The sequence below is a fragment of the Aulostomus chinensis genome, chromosome 19, assembly GCF_037954235.1.
Source record: "Aulostomus chinensis isolate RoL2024-O1b breed Wild chromosome 19, RoL_Achi_v1.0, whole genome shotgun sequence".
Taxonomy (NCBI): Eukaryota; Metazoa; Chordata; class Actinopteri; order Syngnathiformes; family Aulostomidae; genus Aulostomus; species Aulostomus chinensis.
Window position 1 is genome coordinate 11063574 of NC_141338.1, and position 17839 is coordinate 11081412.

At 40.9% G+C, this 17839-nt stretch overlaps 1 protein-coding gene across 2 annotated transcripts in view; it reads right to left on the reverse strand.

Moving 5' to 3' along the window:
* Positions 1–11850, reverse strand: part of cabp7b (calcium binding protein 7b) — a 51462-nt gene extending 39612 nt beyond the window's left edge. For both annotated transcript variants that reach the window (XM_086186829.1, XM_086186825.1), the window contains exon 1: positions 11443–11850. The gene's annotated coding sequence lies outside the window, so the exon portion shown is untranslated. The remainder of the gene's footprint in view (positions 1–11442) is intronic.
* Positions 11851–17839: the final 5989 nt, after the last annotated feature.

The following is a 17839-nucleotide window of genomic DNA, read 5'->3' on the forward strand; positions in this document are numbered from 1 at the left end:
CAAGTCATGGGCTTCAAGTTTAGACTTTGGTCACAATTGACAGTTAATGTCTAAAGAAGAGAAAAAAAGAGGAATAGTTTTCACATTTCTGTGTTTACATACATATAAACTCAGTATTTTTCCTTGCGTGAGAGAAATCCTCCCGCTGCTATTAATCATGTTCTTAAGCTTGCGTTCTGTCACATACGTCATCCTCCCTCCAACCAAAACGCACAACACTGTCAATACATCTCAGCAGCGTGTCACGCTTTCCTACGAACAACAACTAAATCTACTCATTTGTTGCTTTACTACGGTTTCATTCTGGATTCCGCCAGTAATTAGAGTTGTGCAGCTTAGCGGAAAACAACTTCCTTCAAGTAGTGCAGACAGGCAATTATATCTTTATTCCTAACCCTAATTTCATTTTGCTCTGACAGGCATGCAGATGGAGTCATTTGCTTGCGTTGCCTGTTATTATAAGCCGGTCACCATTCTTGGCCTTGCAGACCTCTAGGACTCCAGGTCTGGAACTGACCCCCAGCTTCTCTCGACGGATTTATATGCCATTGGACTAAATTAATCACTCTTTCTTCTTGTGTCAAAACAGCAGTTAGGATGTCAAAAAGCACTCCGTAGGTATTCTGAAAATGGGTCAGGTAAAAATCTTTCGCTTTACTAATGAAGTCCCTGAGCACTGAGCCTCACACCTGCACGGTTTCAATTACGGCAGTGAAACAGGACGGGAAATCCCAGCAGTGTTGGTCCAGCCGCGCGTGCTCTCTCTCTCTCTCTCTCACACACACACACACACACACACACACACACACAGGCGAAGCAGATGTAGCAGTGGAATGTTGTGGATAGCAGTGAAATGTATCCGATTAAGCACTTAATTATGGGAAGTTTTTTTTTTTCCTCTCCCCTGGACGACATTACGGACAACGTGATTTCATTTTACGTATGAATCATTTTCTGTGTTGTTGCAAATCCTTACTTTCCGTTGCATTCGGGTCCACATTGCGTTAAAATTCTCCTCATATACGTTTTTTTTGTTTACACTCTGTCAGTTTACATGCGTTCCTCTGCTGTTCTGCTTTATTGGTTTAACTGAGAACAGTATTTTTTTCTCATCTATTTTTTTAAGCGTTTCTCTGTCGTGCTTTGATGATATACGACTTTCTTCACCTTTGCTCATGTAATCGCAGACACTTGGGAGAACGCAGTTTCACAGAGGTCGTGTGTCACTGGTCATGAGATGTAAACCTGATCATTTTCAACACATGCATGCTGGACGTCATCCATCGATTTGGGTTTTTTTGAGCGGCCTCTTTCTGTAGCAAGTTTTTGTCAAAGATGCAGCTTGTTCATTGACTTCAGTATTATTGTGAGTTCAGTGTTAAATTCAGCTCCTCACAGACCTTTCATCTGCTTATTGTCCTTCCTTGCCTGAGGGTGTCTTATCTCTGGAACATGCCTCTGGATGAGGGGCTGTCCCTGATAGGACACCAGCCATCGGTGCCCACAGGGGCGGATCAGATGTGATGCCAGAACTTGTGGTCAGTGAAGATTATCTGGTTGTGTTTGAGCTTTACAAACCCGGTCTCAACTCTCTGGATCGACTCACACACACACACTGATCCTTTCCATTCCTATCGGAAAAAAATAAAAAGCCCAGTCGTTTTTGATAGTTCTGAGATTTTTTTTCCCTTTTTTTTTTCAGAAAGGTGGGTTTAGGATGCCAGTTTTTAACTCCCTGTAATTCCAGAAATATGTATCCGAGTTGTGCTTGTGAGGATATATTTTAATACACACATTAAATCAACACATTCACTCTTGCTCATTGCTGCAAGGTTGAATGTTTAACAGGAACTGATAAAGATGCATCGACTATAAAAGCATCCTGTCGTAACAGTTTTTGTTTTTCAAGGGGAACTGTGTGTAGAAAGATTATGAGGTGCTGCTGGCTCACTGAGCTGAAGTACAAACCACGAAAGTGTGACATTGGTTTCAATCTGGCCCCAGACTTATTGATGCATCCTGCTTCTGTTGTCATGGTGGTATCAGCCAGTCTGTCTTCACTTTAGCTCACAAATAATATAACAAAAAAGCCAATCATGTAAACAAATGATAAATTAGAAGTTCACAGGGAAAGTGCAGACATTTCAGGGCCAACAACCGAATAAATATTTAATAGGACCCAAACAAAACTATATACCTTAAAAAGACGCCATCAAACTAAATCCACTTGACTGTTTTATGCCTCGGCACCAGAGAAACCATTTAGGCTGGAGACGTTATGGTTTCAGGTCGTCTGTGTGTCCCATTATCATTAATGTTTCTGCAACGCATTGAGGCAATCTCTCTCAAATTTGACTGTAACATCCAGTGGGATTCCGGGATGAATTTACAGGATTTTGTCAGTCAAAGCGCAAAGGGCAAGGTCAGCGTTACCTCACAGGCAAATCTGTCCAATCATTCATGCCTTGAAGGAAAGTTTTCAAATTGGACCCAAATGTCCATTGGGACTCCAAGATGAACAACGAAGGTTTTTGGTGGTCAAAAGGTCAAGGTTGTTGCGACAGGCTTGCACTTTCATTAAAAATGGCTGTGGAAGTTCATGAGGAAGTGAAAACAAATGCCATGTCTCAAACTTTCCATTTAGAAAATGACTGAAAAACATTCCTGGATCTGCCCCAAAACTTGAATCCTCTGGCTTGTGCTCCACGGACGGACAAAACAACAAATCAAGAGACAGCTTAACCTCCTTGGTGGAGATACTAAAAGTTATACAGCACGTTGGCTTTTGTTTTTAATATCCATCTTTGTAAAATAACTACTTGATACCATCTAGGAGTCAATGCTATTACTGTTGTTTGGTCCTAATCACGGCTGATCTCATTGCACCGTCATTGAATTAAGAGCCAATTTAAAAGTATGCGAATGCTGCGTGGGCGAGAAACCTTTCTTAATCCAAGCATGCAATCCTATGAATAACAATAGTAATACTCCACTCTGGATAAGCCGTTACATCTGTCTCTGTCTCTAATTTTCTCTGCTTTTTCCTCCAACACCTTTTCCATCTGCTCCCATCAGGATGAATAATATACATTTGCTTTAAAATAGCTTTAACTTAAAAATGTAAATCCCGTAAGTGTTTACGCAGTCACATTCCACCGCTATGCACCCTGGAGGAATGTAAACGCCAATTTTATTATCCGACCTGCGGGTGATTGTATTCCCTAAATAAGGCCCTGCCAATTAAGTTGCTGCGTAGTTCTATTGAGGTGAGAAGATTTATGTGTAGACAGCAGCTGTCTGATTTAGATATATCAGGGCTATTAAAATACTTCTCATGAATCGCCCAGCTTTCAGCACAATTGCCGTATTAATCTCCTCTATGCACATGAGAGTAGACATCTCATAGAGAGATTAGTTTGCAGCAGTGACTCGTCTTGTAACCTTGTAAATTGTGTGTGCCAATCATGTAGATTGCATGTGTGTTTGCCGAACTACGTCTGTGTTGTGTTTTGAGTGAAGTACTTCTACCCCAGGTCAAGTTTTTCATTTCAGAAAGTGATACGGACGTTGAAAATTCAGGAGCGAGAGCGAATGAGGGAAGCCAGCAAGGGAGCCGACTTAATGGAATACTTAATATTTGCATTTTCCAAGATATTGAGGAGTTGTGTTTTATTTTTGAAACAAGATTGGGTAGTTTGACCTCTGGCCTGGCAGCTGTGGAGCACCAGGATGATGTAACAGAAACTGATGATGATTGAAAACTGCACATAATGTGTTAATAATACTGGCACAATTAAAAGCCTTTTTTCTTAGTGGCCACACATTTCCTGGTTAATGATCGTCATGTGACGGGTGGTTGTTAAAACATGGGATTGAAGATTAGCCTTAAACCTTAAATATGCAGAGTCTATCTGCATAATTTGAGATTAGCGAGGGTCACTGCAGTCTATAATCGTAATCAATTACAGCAGCTATGCTGATGTTAGTCACGGAGGACATGCGTGAGACCACCAGAAAGATTGTTATTTTTTCCTAGCTGGTTTATTGTGGTTGCTCCGATGGCCCCGGTGTATTTCAGGTGTTAGAATTCTATTCAGTTCCTCTAACAGAACCAATAGCGTCTCTTTTTGTGTCTAAAGTAAACCAGAACTTCACTGATACATCATGAAACTACACTTTCCACACTACATTACACAACACTACATGACTGATCTCCTGTCTCCCTGATGACTGGATCCTGACTCTCCTCCGGCATCATTTCTGTGCTACTGGCATGTAAAACAGATAATGTCACCTCCACCAAATTCAAGTGTTCCAAGGTCATGTGAGATATTTACACCAGCTGAGAACACGAGGCAGGAATGGCAGTGGGAGCATAGACTGAAAATAAAGAGAACAACAAGGTCCGGACCAACCACGACATACAACTTCAGTCACTAAAACTCCCAAAGGAGGACGTGCCAATGTAGCATTTTAGCTAACATGCTCCCTTGTTAGAGGGACTCAGCATGACTTGAGACATGCGGGAACCACTGTTCAAATCTTAAAATCAAATTCAGTGCAGTTTTGCTCACTGTATCCTCAAGATGGCGTACCACATAATGATTAGACCACTGAAAATACAGCCAAGCGTACTGACACCTATTTATTTCAGGATCTTTTGCTCAACGACAAAAATGCACAAGTTTCTGAATGGATGAATTCATCACCTAATGGGGATATTAAAAATGTGCTTAAAGTGTGACTAATGACATCATCCAAATATGTAAGAAAATTCACATGTAGCCACGCTCTGCTCTGCCCACCAAATCTAATCGGAAATAAGTCTGTCTACATTTCCTCCATCAGAGCAGCTTCCCTGGAAACAGGCGAGGGGGTCACCGCTTCTCCACTCTGTCCATCTGTCATGTTTACAGGTCGGCTTGATTTGCTGCCACCGAAGCCCATTTACACACTTGATTATCATGGAATTGCTTGTTCTGGCTGATTTATTACATGGTCATAAGATGCCAAAACGGGGTGTACCACTTATCTTTGCAAATATGACTAAAAACACACAACCAATGAGTTACTGGAAAAATAGTTTACAAGTGTAGGGAAACTTTGCGTCAGTGGATTTAGGTATTCGTCAACATGCTGGGGTTTCAGTGATTGTGTCTCCATCTCAACGCGAAGATTCTCACGTCGTTTTCACAACTTTTCATTATGAGCTAAAGTGTTTGTTTTTTTTGCTGGCGCTACATAATATGATATGACACTGACATTGAAATTCTGCTGCATGGAATCTGTCGGTTTTTATTTCAGTTGCATTCATACATTTTTGTGTAGCTTGAATCAGATTCGGGGTTGTTTTTTTTTCCCCCCCATCAGGGAAACCACATGAGAAATGAGCAACAGCAGCAAAAGAAACCAATATAAACCAAACAAATCAGATTAAATGCGTTTTCCCAGCAGGGAGATCAACCTTTAAATGCATTCAATTCGCACTCGAGAACTTTGCGGTCTACGTGAATGCATTTTGTTGTGTCAAGTGCCTCGCTGAAATATTGTTATATTTTGTTTTTTACCTTTAAAGTGGGATTATATCGTCTGACCTCAGCGCTGCAGTTGATTGCTTTGTCAAGAAATGGGGGGGAAGTTACCATGCGGAAAATAACTGTGGCAGAAGGATAATTTGTCAAATTCTGTTTGTTTAAGACTCTGCATGCTTTGTTTAGGCATTTTGTACACTTGGAGTTAGAAAACATTGAAGCAGAGGCCCTTGTTACAGCAGGTATGTGATTATTCTGAAATAATGACATCTTTCAAACTGATTTCCTGATAGGATCCTGCAAAAAACAACAACAAAAAAAAAACCACGAAAGCCTCAGTAAGCTCGGCCATCCACACATTGCTAATTCTGACAGAACTTTTCTCCAGCAGTCATGCCTCTGCAGGTTTATATTTATCTGAAAGAATTCCTCAATTCGTGGAAAAAAAAAAAAAAAAGACAAATTATTCATGACTCACATTAATTATGCCCCATGGAAATCTGTCTTATTCAGCAGGGGCGTTAATCCAGATTGAAACCTGACCTATAAAGCAATCTAATATGACTACACACACACACACACACACACACACTTAAAGGGCTATTCCCTTTGGTTTCTATGAAAAAAAGAAAGAGACTGTCACAGTCTGGCATACATGTCTGTCAGTATGGAGGAAATCCTTTGACAGAGCAGTAAACACAGCAGAACAGCATGTCTCCTCAATAAACCACCAGCAGTGATTCTTCCTTTATTTACTTCCCCTTTGCTCTGACGGAGAATCAGAGGGATCAATCTTTCAAGCTGCTGCCAACAGATAAGAGACCCCAGGTTGTGATCCTTTGCAGCTAAATATCATATATAGCATTATGTGATGATACAGTTTGTGTAAATATAGATATTAAGAACACGCCGGCGACGATGCACTGACAAAAGATTTCACATATTCAGAAGAAAGACGACTCCGGTCGTTCCTTGTTACTTCCACCAAGGAGGTAATGTTCTCTGTGCCCTGTGTGGGATTACATGAAAACTATGAGGCCAATTCTCACCCAACTCGGCAGAGAGGTGTAGCACGGGCCAATGAAGAACCCATTAAATTTGGGGCAGATCCATTTATCACAGCGAAAAGCGACCTTTTTTTTTTTTTTTAAAGTAGGATTGGCTGAGGTTGCCTTGGCGGAGCCGTGTGCACTCCGAGTGTGATGTAGTTAATTTGTCATTTAATTTGAAGTTCAAATGAAGAAACTTGCCACTGTAATTTTAGCTCCATCCAACTTGATTTCCAAGACAAGAAAAGGTACTTTAAGCAAGAATTATCTCTGTTCGACTGGCTGGAGTTTGTCGCTTTTCCCCCCGTGTGGGTCCTCCCTCCAGGTTCTCCCTCCAGGTGCTTCAGCAAAAACATGCAGAATTTAATTGGAGACTAAATTGTCTGGATGGTAGAATCTGAAGAAATTAAAAGAAAGTTTTATTGGATTAAAATGTCATTTTGCCTTCAGGCAGACAAAAATCAAGAAATGCAAAATTTGAAAAGTTTCTAATTAAGTTTCCAGATGGTTGGATGCGCATGTTTGGCAGCTTTTTAAAAAGAACAACAATTTTATCCTGACAGTTTTAATTGAATTAATATTCTGCTTGATTTTCAACTTTCTAACTTTAAGACCATTTCAGGAGAGCCTTTTGGATATCAAATAGTGAGACATTTGAAAGAATATTGATCAGACTTCTATGTGACAAATCTGATTTGCAACATTTAATACCACATGAAAGGGAGGCTGCATTTTTAAATCCCTGCACATTCCTCTATGAATCATCCTCCTGATTCCAACTTGGCACTGCAGGGAGTGTGTATGGCTGTCGTCTTTTGGATCTTAGATGTCATGTGACAAGTGTTGCTGCCCGATATTGTGATTGATTACTCTACTGCTACGCCATTATGGATGTACTGCCGGCATCACAGACTGTGACTGAATTATAATGACCCTGATAAACAATTAAAATCTGCATTAGAGCAAGAACACAACAGGCATCAGATAGAATGGCGCTGAAGGTTAACAGAGGACTATACAGCGCTCTCGCCGCGAGGAGTCGGCGTCTCCTACCAGATGGCTCCAGATATATTATTGAGTCAGGTTTACAAGGTCCAACCTCTGATTTCACCAGCAGTGGTAATGCCCCCCCTTTAATGACAATATTAGCTGCTACATTTATAGCCTTTTTTACTTGGCTGACACTGATTTTTGAAATGGTTTTACTGCTCTTGTTGATTTATTTATTTCATCTTGTATTTCCTGTGAGGGAGAGCTTAAGCATTTTAATTTTAGGATCTTATGTTGACCAGTGAGACCCAAATACCTAATTTCATTCTTTTATGTTTTACATGATGATAATGACAATAAAAGAATCCCAAAACATTTCAGGGGCAAAATTTGTAAATTTACTCCACTAAATTTATCCGACACCTAATTTTCCTCCTTATTTACGTATATGCTTGATGATATGATGCAGTACTGTTCTAATTTACATGGTGGTATGCAAAGTGTGTGGAATCAATTCCGCTTTAATTAACTACAACGTCAAATGATTCTTACATGCATCTGTTAGTGATAGAGAGACTAAATCAGAGCATAGACACAGAACACAAGCATCAAAAATCTGTTCCATCCATGATTAAAACAGGCTATCAGATCTTGCTTACAACCATTGATTAATCCTTGAAGTGTGTGTGTGTGTGTGGGGGGGCCCTTATTGTAAAGTGATGCCCTGATCCAGAACAAATCAAGATGATTTTCCAGAAACCGAAACAAACACGTCTTTCCATTTCACGTGATGGACTAAATCCTACTAATACATCCTGAAAAAGGCCAAGAATTCCTAGAGTTCAACCCTGGCTCCTTGTTACTGGCTTGCGCTGACCTGAATGTCACCAGAGGTTCAAAGATGTCAGGAAGGAGGAGTTGCTCACAGCCGTAAAACTTTGCTTCCTTGCGGTGATACTCTCTGGAGTTGAGTTGACTCTAAACAAGTTCTGGAACAAATTTGTGCATAACCCTTTGATGAATGAGGCCTATTGTTCTACAAGGACGTCATCTTGAAACATTCTGCATAATGATTTACTAATTATACTCGTGCACTTGTACTTAACCATAGAATTTTGACCTTTAAGTAAAAAGAAGCTACTTTTAGACTTTTACATAACTAAAAAGGAAGTAGTACTTCCTCTATCACTGGATGTAACGCAGACTTCTCACTGTGACGGAGCTCTGCAGTGCTTAGCAATGGTTCTCATCTCTGCCAAGAGGCCTCTCAGGAGGTGATTGTCAGTGTAGTAGAGTAACAACACACAATTCCTGTCAAGCCTGACTGACTGTCACCCTGCAGAGGAACCACCCACGACACCCTCTTAAAAAACAACAAAAAAAACAACAAAAAACATCATCAATCCTACTCTGCGGTTCAAAAAGGCAGCGGGTGAAATAGGAGACACAAGCTGCACTAAAACACTCGACAGCTCCTCGTCTCATGAAGGTCTCACCTGGTGCTCCTGAACGGGGCAGCAGCCATCACAATTCACTGACCTTGACTTCAGTGTGGCAGGTAAACATTAGAGCTGAACACTGCTGTGGCACAGCGCAGCGTGACACTGGCCCATATCTCAACATGACAGCTCTTTTCTGAGAGCTAAGCAGAGAACAGGAGGAGAGACTGAGCCTCTGATAACATAATATAGCTGCTGGAGAGCCCATCCTTCCTGCTTAAACACCCACCGACTCACACGGCTCGGGAAAGAGAGAAATGGAAAACAAACACAAATGAAGTGACACAGGGGACCATGAAGGAAGGATGGGATGCTCCTCTCACGTTTCAGTCAAAGTTGCCATATCGCAGGTGAACCAAATCCCAGATAATCCAGGAGCGTTTAGAAAGGTCAGCATGCAGCTCCTGGAGAGTAGAGTTCTTCTTGCACCAACCAGATCTGAGGTGGATCTCAAATACCATTCATGAGCAACAAGCGCTCACAATTAAAAGCTACAGAACTTTCTTTTTTTGATCGATTCAACTAGCAGCCACAATCTCTTCAAAATGCAAAGCTTCTGAACCAAACAGCAGCAATCGGAGGACGAGGATGAGACTACAAAGACAAAACTTCACACTCACGTTAACCAACACTGAACAGACTACAAAGCACCCAGGGAAAACGTTCCCCAACCATGGCAAATAATTGTCCACCAGAATGTGATGGTAAGTGATCAGATAAGCGCTGATGAAAAATAATGATAAAATCCTTTTTTTATTATCTGTTGGAAATACAGGTGCAGAGAATACAAGTGCTGTTGACACTGGCTCATGATGATGCATAGCTACGCCGGCTTACATGAGTGTGTTGTTTACTACCTGAGGTCAAATGAGAGGCACGGCTTTGGGAAGGGGTGGTGGTGGTGGTGGTGGGGGGGGGGGGTGTTCTTGAAGAAAATCAATGCAAAATGGGAATTTACATTGGTGACACAGACACATTCATCTTCAGCACTGCAGCCGCATGGAAATAAATCCCACCTTGATTTTCTCAAAAGGAACGTTTTGAAATATTGAATGTTATGCTACATAGTAAAAAAATTCTTTTCGATCCGCTCCTAGCTTGTATGACCGTCCTCTTCATACCTGAACTCTACCATGTGCTGTTGCTTATATTTAATTTTTTGTTTTAAAGAGTTACACTATGGAGTTACGAGTCTTAATATGTACACATCAGACCAAAAAAAGAGAAAAGCTTTGAATTGAATAATTTTATGGGGCAACTGTGTTTCATTTAAATCTGGGCTCTGGGGAGGCTGGCAGAACGTGGCCCAGATGGAGCGACTGCAATTCATAATCACAGGTTCCTGCGCGCCATCCAATCATCACATATTCCTCTGCGGTCTAGTCCATCTCTTCTGTGGCGCCCTGCATTCTCTTTCTTAAGGTTTAAACATCTGGCCTCGCTTTTGATATCAAAATGCAGAAAATATCCTATACAGAGTTAAATATTGACACGTCTTCGCCATGCCCTCCCTGCTATTCATTTACTTGCTTGAGTATTTGGCATGAAAACATCTGGCTACATATGGGCTGATAATGGGAATTTTCTAATAATTCATAGGGGGTGGGGGGCTTCAGTCGAGCAGTTACAGCAATCATTTTTCATTTAAGGTAAGAAAAAAAAAAGCAAAGCAGTTATTAGCATTCAGAACCTTAACATTCCTTTTAAGGTCACAGCAGTGGGCTTAGAATCCTTGAGATATGGAACCCATGAGGTACACGACATCGCTATTATCAGTGTTCCCATAACTGACCTTTCCACTTTAATATTGGTTTACCATCAAATCAATAAAAATGGCCTTCAAACGTCATAAAACCTTCATTTAGACCATTAAATACCATATTACTACAGTTTGATGCCCTGAATATAACTTTCACACACACAGGCGATGTGCTGCATGGTCAACAAGGCCAAGTTGCCCTTCACCTGTACGTACAGAGGAAAGATAGCAGCTAGCAGGGCAATCCATCTCCAGGACGAACTCTAAGTACTGTGCCACAGGCGCCCAGCACATTAGTTTATTTTCCTGAAGGGTTGCAAAAGGAGCAGACTAACTACAAATATACAGTTGGTAATGGAGTGAATCCAGGTTAGTACCGCGGGCGCATTTATCTTTACTTAGGTTTGTTCCTTAAAGCTAATATAGCATTTTGAAGGGATGATATTGTGACATTGTTGAGTTGAAAAACCTCTGGCGCTCCACCAAATGTGCTCTTAACAATGTGAATAAGGATAGATTATTCACTAAATAAGGCTGTGAACAAATGTGTAAGAGTAAGACGCAAGACAAAGGCTCAAATATTCAATTCAGAGAGAATCGGGTCATGGACTCACCGTTCAGTCTCTTGAACCCACAAAGTTATTTTTCTCTCTTGCAGGACTTCTTAGTGCCACCGACATTGATAAATGAAACACTTCTGGTTCAGCAGGACTGTGACCAGCACAATTAAGTTCAAGTGAGTGTTTCATTTATGAATTTTTTTTTTTTTGAAAAAAATCCAGTTGATTGAGGATTATTGACGATACAGCTGGATCAAGAGGACATAGATTATACTGGATGACGCATATGAGAGGTTTCTACTGATGTTTTGGACTTTTTTCTGCTGTTCGTAGTTGGTCTTCATTAGCTTGCAGCTAGAACTATCTGACAGGCTTTTTCTGTAATCGAGAGTCTCCGAGCTTTAAATAACGAACCCAAGGGAGGCTAAAGCTGGTTACAGAGACCAAAGATGAGCTAGCAAAGGGAGCACAGGCTGAGCACACAAAGAGGGGGAGGGACTGAAATGAGACACACACAGGTGTGTAATCAAACACAGGTGAATCCTGTTAGGGCAGGACAGATGAACACAGGTGCAGAGAATGAAGAGATGAGAGAGAGAGAGAGAGAGAGAGGCAGAATGATACTAATGTAGCTGAATGAGATGAAAAAACAAACATTACAAATGCAGGTGTTGGTTATCCAAGGTCTTTGCAGGTGACGGTGGCGAGCGGGAGGTGTCATCAGAGGTGCTTATGCTAGCTCCCATTTGGCTTCCTTGCTAATACTGTGGCACAAGTTTGAGTCCTGCCACAGGCGGCTTTGTGTCTCAGCTTCAATTAATCGAAAAAAAAAAGCCACTCGACTTCTAAATAATACACAACAATGCCACTCACTACCCCACAGTTTGCTAATTTCCCTTGATTAAGCCGAGCTTTATACATCATTACCATGGTGTGTAAAGCTCTACATTGGCTTATATGCCTGCTCCTACCCTCTGGAAACATCTTCCCCAAATCTCTAAAACACAGAGTCAGTAGAACGCTTTAAGGGGTTGTTAAAAGTCACCTGTTTGTGAGCAGTTTATCCTATAATGTGTGTTTGCCTTCTGTTAACTGTTTGTCCTGCCATCTGTAGAGTTTTTATCGCTCTTTTTTTTAAACTGTTTTTCAGTGTTTTCCTTGTGCAGCACCTTGTAACTCTTTTGGAAAGAGTTTACCGACTGACTGGAGGTGAGAGCTGCAGATTGTGACAGTCGTTACTCTCGTCCTCGCTTACAGTCGAGACAGTGACGGGAAGCTTGAGACAGCAGATGCTCCGGCGACTGTAATGAGGTGTCTGTAATGTCATCGTGGTAAACCTGAGCACTGAACTGGCGCACGTGGGCAGCGTGAGGAGCTGGCTGAGGTGGTCTGAGCCTCTCATGAAAATGCCACTCTGTGTTTGGAGGTCTCCTCAGGCATGACGGTGCTGGGAAGATACCTCAGGAGAGACCCGGGATACATATGAGGAATTATAACCGCCATCTGGCCTGGGAGATGGCGAATCCCTCCACCACCACCACCACAACCAGCGGTGCTTGAGGATGAACATTTTTGTCACTCTGCTCTCGGTTTGGAGGGTTTTGAAGAAGCTTAATGAAGGCTTTTTGATTATTTGATCATAAAAAAAATGACTATTTGTCTCCAAAACTTCATAGCCAAGCTTTTAAACTTCCCCTCTTAAACTGTAGGTTGTCTCCGTCCATCTGTGCACCGCCTTTGCTCTGGTATTGATTTCTATCTGTCTGGGGATCAGACCATGCCTCATCCATGCCTGTCCAACCCCTTCTTCTCTATTTTGACAACCCAAGGGCAAAAAAAAAAAAGCAACGTGGAGCTATTCCTTCTAAAGCGGAGGGCTTGAAGGTTTATCCTCCTATATATCGCCCTAGAATGAGGGTTAATATGACAAAACAAGGTTTCTCTTCATGGTCAGACATTTTGCTTGTGATTTACTGCTGTTAGTTTTCTAACCGGGCCACCCCCAGAGCAATTAAAAGTACCAGAAAAGAAAATGAATCTTACTTTACATATTAAAATTTAAGCCTAGTAAATGTGGAATGACCATTTATAAATTTGCAATGCAGTTTTTGTGTGTGTGTGTGTGTGTGTGTTTTTTTTAAAGATGACTTAATGTCAAATTAATGATTCTTTAAAGATTTAATAAGATCCTCAGAGGGATGACAGTGCTTGAGGGAGGGGAGAAAAAGTTTGAAAAAATAAGAGCTGTCAAATCAAATAATGTTATAATATCGTGACAAAAGAAATAATCCTGATTCTGAATAAAATTACCCAGAGAAAATTGGTTTTCTACTCTTTACTCTGGCAAATGGGTCGATCACACAAATTTCATAAACAAATTATGGCAGTATAAATAAATAATTTCGACAGAAGCATGTCATTGCAAATATGGAAAACAGAAGAAGAAGAACAGTCCCTCACAATGCTGATCATTATTCTTGATAAACCAAATAATTTAGATATTTTGAGTAGAGCCAATTTCTTATGAATCTCTCCTACCCCCGGTGTGTGCGTAGTGTGTTTATGTGTGTGTGAATATTTGTCTCTTCGGTGAAAGGGAAAAGGCAGACAGGTGAAAAGAGAGATGGAGAAAGAGCGAGACATGTCGCAGCACCCTCAGGACGTCTCCTCTTTCTGAGCAGCTGTTGTCTGAGAGCTGGAGGCAGCACTGCGGTGCCCTGTCAACTCCTTCTCCCACAGAAGCCCCCGTGCATGCAAAACAGCCACTCAGACTGCCCTCTCTCCTTGACCATGCTTTCCCAACCCCTTTCTGTCTCCATATGTAACAAATATCTCCTTCCCTCCCCTTCTCCCAAAGCTTTATTCAAATCAATTTCATGCTATGAAAAGTAGTCTGCTCAATAATGGTTATAGCGCACAGAGAAGTGAAACCATTTTATGAAGAAGAGCAATTCAAGGACAGGCTGATAAAATAAAACAAAATGTGTTGTGTGTTTGTTTTGTGTTTTCCTCAGACTAGATTGATTACTCTGGATGAAATGGATTCGCCTCCTGCACTTGGGAAACAAATGGTTTGATATAATCGCCCCATTTCAAACACTTTACATGTCCGTCACTCAGAGATCATTAATTTCTTTCGCTCGTCATCCAGAAAAATCGTACAAATTTCAAATCCATGTGAGATGGTCAGATATGTAACATTAGCTGCTACAAAACTGTTCGTAACCCTGTTTTGAACGATACTCAAATACATAATCAAGCTTTGTTCCTAAAATATACATTTTTGGTCAGTGCTTAAAGGAACACACCATGGGGGGGGGGGGGGGGGGGGGTACTGAATTTCCTTTCTACCCACAATCACACAAGAGGATGTACCCTCTCTCCTCTGAGTGTCCATTAGTGACCCACAGAGACCAGGTGACCGCTAGTTAGCTTAGCACAATGAAATAATGATAGTACTGGACCAGAATTGTTAGCGTATGTGAAATTGAAAAGTCCTCAGTAAGATCAGGCTCAGGATCTTGGATTGTCCAGAAGTAATAACCCTAACCCTCGCTGTCAAAGTCAACCATGATGAGTAGCAGCAATCGCTCCTCTCGTCCTCGACAAGCCTTTTGTTCTGCTAGCCGAAGCTACAATGATGAACTTCATGAAACCACTGCGCCCAAAAGTTTTGTCAGGAAAGTAGTTCCTGCTGTTTGTCTCATTCTTAAATTAAAATATATATCTGACTCTTAAATTGGTATGACATAACAAATGTTATGTCCAACGATGTATATTAAAGTAGACAAAAAGTGTATTTGATGACATTTGATGGACGTATGCTAGCACTTTCCACCCACTCCAGTTCATCAAGCTAACTAGTAGTCTGCCGGTGTTTGCGGGGTCAGTATGCTTAGTGGGTCCAAAATGTTGCACACCTTAAATCCTAAATTGATGGTTAAGTCTTAAGGTTTCAGTGTTAGGGTTAATCATTTTGTTGCCATGGTTACGTTTAGGTAAAGGAGCCTGCGGGATGTGATGAAACAAACATTTTCCCTTAAAGCACCAAATCTGAATCGTAATGGTGGGCTGCGGTTCAAAAGTAAACACTCTCAACACAAAATGGTAGTAAGATCTCAAATTCCCTCAATGTTATATTTATTATTAGTAGTAGTAGTATTATCATCATGCTGTTTATTACAGCGCCCTTACTTCTTGTAGTCATTTTTCAGTGTCAAACAGGGGCATTTGTGTTTACAGTAAACTTGTCATGAGGAAACAAGAAGGTGATAAATTGTGAATAGCGCTGGAAGAAAAAAGTAACAGTTTCATCCGGTGTGAAAGCTATAATAGAGGAACGTTACACGCCTCGGAATCTCACACACTGGCTAGGTGAGAAATTCTTTCTAGCTAATGTGTGATTGCTGTCTATTAACATTTGAAGTGTCTAATGGATGATATTAGGATAGAGGAGTTGCACTGGATGATTTTTCCAAACATTAAAGCTAAATTTTAATTTTAAACAATATGACATGTATGTATTGCTTTTAATCTACTTGTTTTCATTTGATTGACACTATTTTATGAATGGGAATTTACCTTTGTAATTTGTTAAATGCTAGAAAAAAAAAAAGAATGAGTCTTGACTCTTATTTCAGGTAACTTCACGGTCAGAAGCTGCAGGTGTTCCACTGCACACACGATAAAATACTACCACCATGTGATGTATATTTGTACTGCATTCTACTGTATACTCAGCATGTAGTTTGTTGATTTTGCTCATCTGAGTGTGACAATAACATTCTGTACATGTGATCGTGTGTCAGGATTATGAACAGACACATTTCTAGTTGCTATGACTCATACGGAGGTTGGACCATGTTAACGTCTGATGTCTGGTTTGAAACACCCGGGAGGTAGAACATTTAGCCACGCCTCTTTCATGGATGACACAGCAGGTATTTTTGCCAGAGGTGGGGCAAGTGTGGCACAGATTATTTCATCAAGTGCAGTTGGAATTATCAGCTTTAGGCTTTCGTCTGTGATGGTGGGTCACTTTTTATGTGTCAGCAGGTGTTTTTCCAAATATCTGCAGGTAGAAACAAAGTCGCTGCCAGCTGGAGGGAGTCAAACAGACCTGATAGGTGATGCAGATTGTCAGGTGTCCCTCAGGTGGTCTCAAGCTGTTCAATAGAAATGAAAAACAACAGCAGTAGAAGCATCAACATGTATACTGACTTTTAACCTTCAACCTTGTTGCGGCTCTAACTAATTCAACTATTGTTTGTCCTTATCTTTATTTATTTGTTTTGCTGTAGATCCTCTTTTGCTTTTTCGATTTGTTGTCTCTGAAACACTAAATCCATTCATTTACTTATCCATCCATTTTCTGCCACTTGTCCTGTTAAGGGTCGCGGGAGGCTGGAGCCTATCCCAGCAGCCTTTGAGCAAGAGGCAGGGTTCACCCTGGACAGGTCACCAGTCCATCTCAGGACCAACACATAGAGACAGACAACCATTCACACTCACATTCACACCTACGGTCAATTTAGAGTATCAATCAGCCTCGTCCCCTCTTGATGTCTTTGGACTGTGGGAGGAAGCTGGAGTACCAGAGAGAACCCACACAGGAACAGGGAGAACATGCAGACTCCACACAGAAAGATCCTATGATGGAGCCAGGGCTCAAACCCGGAACCTTCTTGCTGTGAGGCCACAGTGCTGACCACTGCACCACCGTGCCGCCCTCTTATTTTTCAATATTTTGGATGACTTCATGTATCTAAATTTGACTGCATAAACCAGGGAAAACAAATAAGTAAATAAGCTTCTGTTTCCATTTAACACAAAGCAATTAATATTCTTCTTGCTCTGTAAACCTGTTGCTACCAGCCTGTTTCTTAAATCTTCCTGTGCTCTTTTTTAAATTCATTTCATTTTTTGCATTGTCTCTGTCTTTGTTCATATTTTAATGTATTTTTAATGTACTTGTCATAATGATAAACAACATCCTGTGATGTAAACTGAACAATTCGCAATGCCTTCAATAAAACTATTTATGCAAGATGGATTCAGATTTTTTTCTCATCATGTTGAGATGAAAAAAAGTTCTTAAATGCCTTCAAATGATACGGGCAGAAAAATCTATTAAATACATCTATGTTATAATTATACTGTGAATATGTATAAGATAAGATAAGACAAACCTTTATTCATCCCTCTGTGGGGAAATTGGCAATGTATGAGAGAGAGAGAGAGAGAGAGAGAGAGAGAGAGAGAGAGAGAGAGAGTGTGTGTGTGTGTGTGTGTGTGTGTGTGTGTGTGTGTGTGTGTGTGTGTGTGTGTGTGTGTGTGAATTAGATTATGGAAATTGATCCCTTGTGGCAGGTTAAACAAATAAGTAATCAATAATTTGCTGTTACGAGTTGTTCAGTTTAATATATTTCTAAATCATCCGGACGTGCACTCC